At 50.8% G+C, this 10,267-nt stretch overlaps 1 long non-coding RNA gene across 1 annotated transcript in view; it reads right to left on the bottom strand.

Annotated features, from left to right (window-relative positions):
* Positions 1–3,003: 3,003 nt before the first annotated feature.
* LOC135182646 (uncharacterized) overlaps positions 3,004–10,267 on the bottom strand; it is a 29,780-nt gene continuing 22,516 nt past the window's right edge. The window contains exon 3 of the long non-coding RNA XR_010305259.1: positions 3,004–3,270. This is a non-coding gene — a long non-coding RNA (uncharacterized LOC135182646). The remainder of the gene's footprint in view (positions 3,271–10,267) is intronic.

Below are 10,267 nucleotides of genomic sequence, written 5' to 3'. Positions count from 1 at the left end.
TCAGCACTGCTCAGGCCACACCTGGAGTGCTGTGTTCAGTTCTGGGCTCCTCAATTCAAGAGAGATGTTGAAGTGCTGGAAGGTGACCAGAGAAGGGCAATGAAGCTGGTGAGGGGCCTGGAGCACAGCCCTGTGAGGAGAGGCTGAGGGAGCTGGGGGTGTGCAGCCTGCAGAAGAGGAGGCTCAGGGCAGAGCTCATTGCTGTCTGCAGCTCCCTGAAGGGAGATTATAGCCAGGTGGGTTTGGGCTCTGCTGCCAGGCAAGCAGCAACAGAACAAAGGCACAAAGTCTCAAGTTGTGGCAGGGGAGGTCTAGGCTGGATGTTAGGAGACAGTTGTTGTCAGAGAGAGTGATTGGCATTGGAATGGGCTGCCCAGGGAGGTGGTGGAGTCTCCATCTCTGGAGATGTTTAAGAGGAGGCTGGATGAGGCACTTAGTGCCATGGTCTGGTTGATTGGCCAGGGCTGGGTGCTAGGTTGGACTGGCTGAGCTTGGAGGTCTCTTCCAACCTGTTTCATTCTATGATTCTATGAAATTCATGTCCCCCAGTCAGGAACAAAAGTTGCTTTGTAATCTCAAGTAAATCTCCAGATCCCTCTAACTACACATAGGAAAAACATTCCCCTTACAGACGTTCTGATCTGATTTTGTGTGCTGCTATCCAGAGACCAGCCCAGCCCTGAGCTAGACAGCCAAATGAAACAAATGTCTGCAGCCTCTGCTGCCTACAGATTGGCTTCTCTTTAACTGCTCTGCTAACTCCAGCGTCAGAGCTGCGTGTCAGATGTTGAGCTTTTGTTTTGAAGACACAAAGATGAGCTTTCCATGAAGTGCTCTGCAACTGTCCTGGCAGATACACTTCCAGTATTTCCTTTGTTAGTAATTCTTGAGCAGAGAAGGAAAAAGGAGCCTGAGGGCAGAAGGTAGAGCAGGCTTTCCTGCATTAGATAAGATGACAACCTAAGGACATCTCTGGTGTGGGTCACTGTCAAGGTCCAGAGAACAGAGATTAACAATATCTCTGTCCAGTGGAGCAAGATCTGTTCTCATGGATTTCCATGATGTGGAATTAAGGTGCAAATGAGACCATAGATCACCACAGAACTATTTATTAAAGGATAAAGTTGGACAAAACAGAGGGAGAGAGATAAAGAGAAGAATGGAGAAGAAGAGAAGAAGCAGAGAAGGAGAAGAGCTGGGATCATATTACCCTCAGTGGCAGATAGGGGGGAGAGAGAGATGGGTGTGTGGCCCAGGGATGACCTTCTGTGGAGTTCCTCAGGCCTTCTTCTGGTGGTGGTGTAGCTCTGGTTGCCTGGAGGAGGTCCACACTTGGTAGTGTGGTGGAGCTGCACTTGGTGGTCTGGTGGAGGACCACGCTTGGTAGTGGTGGTCTGGTGGAGGTGCACACTTGGTAGTGTGGTGGAGCTGCACTTGGTGGTCTGGTGGAGGTGCACACTTGGTAGTGTGGTGGAGCTGCACTTGGTGGTCTGGTGGAGGTCCACACTTGGTAGTGTGGTGGAGCTGCACTTGGTGGTCTGGTGGAGGTCCACACTTGGTAGTGTGGTGGAGCTGCACTTGGTGGGCTGGTGGAGGTCCACGCTTGGTAGTGTGGAGGTGCACTTGGTGGTCTGGTGGAGGTCCACGCTTGGTAATGTGGAGCTGCACTTGGTGGTCTGGTGGAGGTGCACGCTTGGTAGTGTGGTGGAGCTGCACTTGGTGGTCTGGTGGAGGTGCACGCTTGGTAGTGTGGTGGAGCTGCACTTGGTGGTCTGGTGGAGGTCCACGCTTGGTAGTGTGGAGCTGCACTTGGTGGTCTGGTGGAGGTGCACGCTTGGTAGTGTGGTGGAGCTGCACTTGGTGGTCTGGTGGAGATCCACGCTTGGTAGTGCGGTGGAGCTGCACTTGGTGGTCTGGTGGAGGTGCACACTTGGTAGTGTGGTGGACCTGCACTTGGTGGGCTGGGGGAGGTGCACACTTGGTAGTGTGGTGGAGCTGCACTTGGTGGTCGGGTGGAGGTCCACGCTTGGTAGTGTGGTGGAGGTGCACTTGGTGTTCTGGTGGAGGTGCACACTTGGTAGTGTGGTGGAGCTGCACTTGGTGGTCTGGTGGAGGTGCACACTTGGTAGTGTGGTGGAGCTGCACTTGGTGGTCTGGTGGAGGCCCACACTTGGTAGTGTGGTGGAGCTGCACTTGGTGGTCTGGTGGAGGTCCACGCTTGGTAGTGTGGTGGAGGTGCACTTGGTGGTCTGGTGGAGGTCCACGCTTGGTAGTGTGGTGGAGCTGCACTTGGTGGTCTGGTGGAGGTGCACACTTCTGGCAGGCATTGCTCCTGTCTTTGATACAGCTTGTTTAGCTCAGTGTCCAGGTGCAGCTCCCCAGGAAATCTTCCTGTGTGCTCTCCTGCACTCGCAGGGATCCAGCGGCAGCGCCGGGGGAGGGCCTCTGCCCCCTCTCTGGCTGTACCTGTCCATAGCTCAAATACACAGAAGCCTTTGCTCTTCGGGGAAGCTGACATAGGATGCGCACATCCTGGGCATTCAGGCTGAGGTCCAGGAATTTCCAAGGCGTTGTCTGTCGATTTGCATCCCTGAGCTTTCAGCCAAGCACCTAGTCTGAGCCCGGGAGGCTCACAAAGGCAACCTTTATCTGTGTTGATTAGGGAGAGACGATGCAAGCTTTATCTGTGTTGATGAACAAGAGAGAGGATTTAGACTCTCACAGCCGTGAGCTTGTATAAACTGCAAATGCAGCTCTGCCAGATTCATATGACATGGTGTGATGTCTCCATGGTCCCACGACTGGCTGGGGCAGTGGCATGGAGGTCATAACGCTCCTCTGAGTAACGCTGCTAAACCAGTGAGCTTTCACCAGCCCCAGGCGGGTTGCAAGGTGAGGAATAGACAGGAGCTCTTAGCTCTGGGGGTTTGTGATCCCAGGTGCTGTAGCTGAACCCCACTTTCAGCTGGGGAGTGCTGCCCCAGATCTGCACAAGCTGAGTGTAAAAGAAGAAAAGCAATGGTTAAGGAGCATTAAAGGCTCCGGGTAGCTGTTGCCTGATGGGACAATAGTTCTGATAAATATTCCATAGGTCATTTGTGTCCAGTGATGCTGAGAAGCAACACATTCAGCTTTTTGTATCCTTTCCTTTATCTCCTTTTTTCAGCTGACTTGTTGGCTATAGAACCTCACTCTCCTGATCCTTCCTGATGGAGAAGGAAATTACTGGCTTTGCCATTTTCTAAATAGGAAGGACTGAGGTAGGGAAACCTGAAAAGAGATCACAGAACCATCAGGGTTGGAAAAGACCCTTGGGATCATCAAGCCCAACCATTAACCTTACTCTACAAAGTTCATCCCTAAGCCATATTCCCAAGCACAACATCTAAATGACCTTTAAACACATCCAGGGGGTGTATCAACTTTCAGATGTGATGCCCGAGGCAGGTGTTCAAGAAGCATGTGGACGTGGCACTTTGGGCCATGATAGTATCACAGTATCCCAGTATCATCAGGGTTGGAAGAGACCTCACAGATCATCAAGTCCAACCCTTTACCACAGAGCTCAAGGCCAGACCATGGCACCAAGTGCCACGTCCAGTCCTGCCTTGAACAGCTCCAGGGACGGTGACTCCACCACCTCCCCGGGCAGCCCATTCCAGTGTCCAATGACTCTCTCAGGGAAGAACTTTCTCCTCACCTCCAGCCTAAATTTCCCCTGGCACAGCCTGAGGCTGTGTCCTCTTGTTCTGGTGCTGGCCACCTGAGAGAAGAGAGCAACCTCCTCCTGGCCACAACCACCCCTCAGGTAGTTGTAGACAGCAATAAGGTCTCCCCTGAGCCTCCTCTTCTCCAGGCTAACCAATCCCAGCTCCCTCAGCCTCTCCTCGTAGGGCTGTGCTCAAGGCCTCCCCCCAGCCTCGTCGCCCTTCTCTGGACATGCTCAAGCATCTCAATGTCCCTCCTAAACTGGGGGGCCCAGAACTGAACACAGCACTCAAGGTGTGGTCTAACCAGTGCAGGGTACAGGGGCAGAATGACCTCCCTGCTCCTGCTGGCCACACCATTCCTGATGCAGGCCAGGATGCCACTGGCTCTCTTGGCCACCTGGGCACACTGCTGGCTCATGTTCAGGCAGGTATCAATCAGCACCCCCAGATCCCTCTCTGTCTGGCTGCTCTCAGCCACTCCGACCCCAGCCTGTATCTCTGCATGGGGTTGTTGTGGCCAAAGTGCAGCACCCTGCACTTGAAGCTATTGAAGCCATCCCCTTGGACTCTGCCCATCTGTCCAGGCAGTCAAGGTCCTGCTGCAGAGCCCTTCTGCCCTCCAACCCAGCCACATCTGCCCCCAGCTTGGTGTCATCTGCAAACTTGCTGATGACTGACTCCATGCCCTAGTCTTAGGTTGAAGGCTGGACTCAACAATACCAAAGCTGTATTCCAACTAAAACTATGATTCTAAGATTGGCTGTAAGTAAGCATTCAGACACTGCCCATCCCAGTCCTGGTTTGACTGGGACGGAGCCAGGGCCAGCCGTGGAGCAGAGGCTGTTAGCAGTTAGAAGCTGAAGCTGTGGAGGGCATCCGAGAAGGGCATCTGACCTACATCTGTTAAGGCAAATTAGGAGAGAAAGAGGCACACAGAGCAATCCTCAGCACTCTCCCCAGATAGCCAGCTTCCCTTGGCACCAGGCAGGAAAGAAATTCCTCTAAGTTTTCTATCTGTGTCTTTGCATACCTAAATCCCCTGAGTGTCTGGCACTGAATCATCTACCCATGGTTACAAGAGGAATTTGGAGTATCGCAGGGAACTGATCCTTCTTCAGTGACAAAAGTGATGTTTAATTGCTGCCCTTTCCATCTCCTGGGGTGCATTCTAGAGAGTTTGCCAGCTTGAGCTGGATCCATTTCACCTGCCAAATTCTTTATTGAAGAAACCTCCCAAATTCCTTTGCATCAGTGATTAATACATACAGATATGTAAAAAGGTATTGAGGAGACTGTGTGTAGATGTATCTAAAAATACACAGAGTGTGCATAGGTGTGCTTCAAAAACCTGCATAGGGGTGACCTCATTGCTGTCTACAGCTACCTGAAGGGAGGCTGTAGCCAGGTGGGGTTGGGCTCTGATGTCAGGCAACCAGAAACAGAACAAGGGGACACAGCCTCAAGCTGTGCCAGGGGAGGTCTAGGCTGGATGTTAGGAGGAAGCTGTTGGCAGAGAGAGTGATTGGCATTGGAATGGGCTGCCCAGGGATCACAGGATCAGAGGATATTAGGGGTTGGAAGGGACCCAAGGAGATCATCGAGTCCCACTCCCTGCCAGAACAGGACCACACAATCTAGCACAGATCACAGAGGAACACATCCAGACTGACCTTGAAAGTCTCCAGAGAAGGAGACTCCACAACCTCTCTGGGCAGCCTGTGCCAGTGCTCTGTGACCCTTACAGTCAAGAAGTTCCCCCTTGTGTTGAGCTGGAACCTCCTGTGCTGCAGCTTCCATCCATTGCTCCTTGTCCTGTCTCAAGGAGCAGTGAGCAGAGCCTGTCCCCCACTGCTCCTGACCCCCAGCCCTCAGATAGTTATAAACATTGATTCAATCCCCTGTCAGCCTTCTTTTCTCCAGACTAAGCAGCCCCAGGTCCCTCAGCCTCTCCTCACCAGGCAGTGCTCCAATCCCCTCATCATCCTCGTAGCCTTCTGCTGGACTCTCTCCAGCAGATCCCTGTCCCTCTTCAACTGGGGAGCCCAAAACTGAAGGCAGTACTCAAGGTGAGATCTCACCAGGGCTAAGTAGAGGGGAAGGAGAACTGGATGAGGCACTTAGTGCCATGGTCTGGTTGACTGGCCAGGGCTGGGTGCTAGGTTGGACTGGATGAGCTTGGAGGTCTCTTCCAGCCTGGTTGATTCTATGATTGATTCTATGTATGTATGCAAAAGACACTTAAAGTATCAAGAAAAACAAGAAATGAGAGATATTCTGAGGTTCCCAATTCTCCTCAAGAAGAGAATTAAGCCTGTTGCTAGTGGCTCACAAAATCCTTTGAGGTGCAAGGGCTAAGTTGTGTTGCATTCCTCCTAAAACTTAAAGACAGTCAATGAATGCCAGTAAATTCTGAGCAAAATTTGAGTTTCCTTTTTTCCAGCAAGACCTCTCCCACCAGAAGCTCAGCTGGGATGGCTTAATTGAATTTATTTTACTTAAAACAGGAACTGAGCTTTACAACCATTATTAATAAACAGTTTAATTTTTACTGCAATTTTACTGTAATTCCCAAGTGGTTGTCTAAGAAAGACACTCACCTTTCCAGCTGGTCCTCTAACCAGCTTAATCTAAAGCCAGTAGATGCTGCTTTGTCATTAATATCAAGGACTTCGATGCAGGCAAAAGCACTTTCGGGGCTCCTTTGTCACCCCAGGTGTTACTAGATCCTGTTGGAGTTGATTTGCAGAGGCCCTCAGACATGTTTGAACTTCTGAGGACTCTGCCTCTTGAGCAGCTTGTCCAAGGTGGAGGCTGCCAAGCCTGGGCCCCACCTAGAATCACAGAATCATTCTGGTTGGAAATGACCTGTTGAGACTGAGCTAAATCATTACTGTGACCAGTTCTGGTCCCCTCAATTCAAGAGAGATGTTGAAGTGCTGGAAGGTGACCAGAGAAGGGCAGCAAGGATGGGGAGGGGCCTGGAGCACAGCCCTGTGAGGAGAGGCTGAGGGAGCTGGGGGGGTGCAGCCTGCAGAAGAGGAGGCTCAGGGCAGAGCTCATTGCTGGCTACAACTACCTGAAGGGAGGCTGTAGCCAGGTGGGGTTGGGCTCTTCTGCCAGGCAAGCAGCATCAGAACAAGGGGATACAGCCTCAAGCTGTGCCAGGGGAGGTCTAGGCTGGATGTTAGGAGGAAGTTGTTGTCAGAGAGAGTGATTGGCATTGGAATGGGCTGCCCAGGGAGGTGGTGGAGTCACCATTCCTGGAGGTGTTCAAGAAAGGACTGGATGAGGCACTTGGTGCCATAGTCTGGTTGACTGGTTAGGGCTGGGTGCTAGGTTGGAGTGAATGAGCTTGGAGGTCTCTTCCAACCTGGTTGAATCTATGATTCTAAGATTCTAACTCCACAGGCAGAAAAATGAAGACACTTCTCATCTTTTTGGGCTTTTTGTTGTTGTTGGTGGTGGTTTGGTTTTTGTTATTCTCCTTGAACTCAAAAGTGGACCTGTGAGAAATAAAAGCAACTTATCTGCAGCTACCCTGGAAAATCAAATCTGCCACCAATGTAGGCAGCAACTTACTCAATGACCCTTCCTTATCCACAGCCATTTCCTAGGAAATGAAGTGGGATCTTTCAGGCAGATGGTTGGAGAAAGGAGAAGGGAGCTTGTCTGTCACTACTACCTCCAATAAAAAAGAAACCAAAACAACAGAAATAATTTTCAGACATTTCTACAGCTACATCTCTGTGAGCCTCCTGACCTCAGGAGTAAACAAATGAGTTTGTGGGAAACCATTCTACTGGAGGCTAAATACACAGATCCCAACCTGAGCCCAGAAACCAACCATGAAATTGGCCAGAGAGGCTTTGGATGAAATAAGATGCTAAATAGAAGCTAAAGTTATCTGGAAACGTCTTGGTTTGTAAAATTCACCCTGCTTTCAGAGTGACCTGCACAAGAGGGCAAAGTAGGTTAAACTTTGTTTGTAGAACTGTGCCAAAGGCATGTAGATTATTATTAGGTCATAGAATCAAGCAGGATGGAAGAGACCTCCAAGATCATCCAGTCCAACCTAGCACCCAGCCCTAGCCAAGCAACCAGACCATGGCACTAAGTGCCCCAGCCAGGCTTGGCTTCAACACCTCCAGGCATGGCAACTCCATCACCTCCCTGGGCAGCCCATTCCAATGCCAATCACTCTCTCTGGGAAGAACTTCCTCCTCACATCCAGCCTAGACCTCCCCTGGCACAACTTGAGGCTGTGTCCCCTTGTTCTGTTGCTGGGTGCCTGGCAGAAGAGCCCAACCCCACCTGGCTACAGCCTCCCTGCAGGTAGTTGTAGACAGCAATGAGGTCTGCCCTGAGCCTTCTCTTCTGCAGGCTGCACACCCCCAGCTCCCTCAGCCTCTCCTCACAGGGCTGTGCTCCAGGCCCCTCCCCATCCTTGCTGCCCTTCTCTGGATACTTTGCAGCACCTCAACATCTCTCTTGAATGGAGGAGCCCAGAACTGGACACAGCACTCCAGGTGTGGCCTGAGCAGTGCTGAGTACAGGTGAAGAATAACCTCCCTTGTCCTATTTGTACTTTTCTTCTCTGCATCTCACCTTGAACTGACTTTTATTGACAGTTCTTGTGTGCTTCAGTGGCATCTGTGAGGTGCCACTGAAGTAGGTGAGAGGCTGTGATGTGTGCACATAGGAGAAGCAATAAGTAGAGGGAGCTGGGTATTAGTATGAAATAACACAGAATACAACCAGCCTGCTCTCTCTGTGATCTGCTCTAGCTTTGCCAGGCCCCAGGAAGCTGCCTTGAGCCTCAGTGTTTGTGTGTGTGGCAGACAGTGCAGGGATGGAACGCTGCTTCTGCACTGTTTCTTCAAGCATCTCTGCCATCTCTGCTGACCAAGTCACTGCACTTTAGTGCCTGAGCCATCTGCAAGGTGACATCACCACTGGTTTGCCATTAGGTAACACTTCTCAGAAAAGGAAATTTCATCTATGGGATTATTTTTCCATGTAATTAAGGGAAATAGTATGACCAGGGCAGCTTAGCAAGGCCAGAGTTTGTTTGTACTCATGACGTCTTTGGAATCAAAGGTTAGCCATCTGCCCAGACCACTCCTTGTAGGGCTGAGGTTCCAAACTGGAAGAACTGTTACTTTACCAAATGAGCTATCTACCTTTAGTCTCTATCTCAGGCTAAACCAGAACAGCTGATTCAGCCTGTGGCCCCTCCCCAGCAGAGAAGGAGGATCAGGAAAAAGGCAGGAGACCCTGATACGGTAAAACTGATTCATTGAAGCAGCCAAACTAATGCCAATCCAATATAAAGGAAGCAAAGTTATACTTAGCCTAGTGAATGTACATTGGTCACAATAAATGGGAAAGCAGTCTTCAAAAGCAGAATGGCAGGGGAGCTTCTCCAGGGATGGAGAGAAGCAGAAGGAGAGGAAAAGGAGGCACTGAAGAGCACTAAGAGTAAATGTGATTGAGAGTTGTGTAGCGAGATGGAGGCTGTGATAAATCTGAGCTGGTGCAAGAATCTCTGAGGGCTTGGGTGTTTGCTGATTTAGCCTAGTGCCTCACTTTCTGTTAATGTTGCCTACCATTGCAAGTGAGTGCTTGTTTGTGGTTGCTTGGTTTGTTTTTCCTTTTGCTTTGTTTAATCTTTATCAACCCTGTACAAGAAAACCTTTTGGGTTGGAGAATGCTGTGAGAGGAAGATGAAGGCAGCCAGGAAGGCTGTCCCCAGCCCCTCTCATCTCAGAGGTACAAGACCTCCAAGCCACTTGACCTAGTTTAGGACTTTTTTCCCCTCTGCAGCCCTCTCCAGAGGCTGTTCCTGTGGGGCAGGGCCACTAACAGAAGCCCAGAGGACTGTGTTGGGACCAGAGACCTGCTTTGCAGAACATCCCCTTCACACATGGCTGAAAACCCGAAGCTGGGGCCACTTGCCTGAACTGGATCCTGCATTTGTGGATTTAACCTCATTTTCTGCTGCAGGCCTCCTGGTATGTAAGAAAGCAAATTCAAGCATGCCACTGTGTTCACTGAGGCAGCAAAGTTCAGGGGAGGAGGGGGAGACTTCCCCTCCTTCTGCAGTTCATGGTGTTCTTCTAAACTATTTATAAATAGGTCCACTGTAGCCAGTGTTTGCACTTGGACGGCTTCGCTGTTCTCATTTTCAAGGCTCCTCTCAGATCTGAAAGTAAAGGTCGGGTTGACTCCCCTCGTTTGAAATAAAGAGGGGAAGAAAGTTAACCCTGTAGGCAGGTGGCTCTAAGGCAGCAATTCCCAGGGCCACCAGCAAGTCCTCCCTCCCAGGCGTTTCTGAGCCTGCTCTCCCTTTGGCTCTCTTTTCACTTCCCTGCCCTCTTCATTAGCTGATGACAGTTCTGACTTCCTGCATCCTTTTAAAGAGATCCCCCTGCACATCATCTGGGATTCATGAAATGCAGAGATCTGGTAAGCTGCACAAATCACACACTGCTGGCCCACGCTTGCCAGAAGCTTTGGACAGTTTTTCAGCTGAGTTCATGCCTCACCTCCCTGCACTC

Source organism: Pogoniulus pusillus, chromosome 16 (genome assembly GCF_015220805.1).
Source record: "Pogoniulus pusillus isolate bPogPus1 chromosome 16, bPogPus1.pri, whole genome shotgun sequence".
In the NCBI taxonomy this organism is placed as follows: domain Eukaryota; kingdom Metazoa; phylum Chordata; class Aves; order Piciformes; family Lybiidae; genus Pogoniulus; species Pogoniulus pusillus.
Note: the sequence above shows the minus strand (reverse complement) of the source record. Positions and strands in the feature narration are given on the sequence as shown.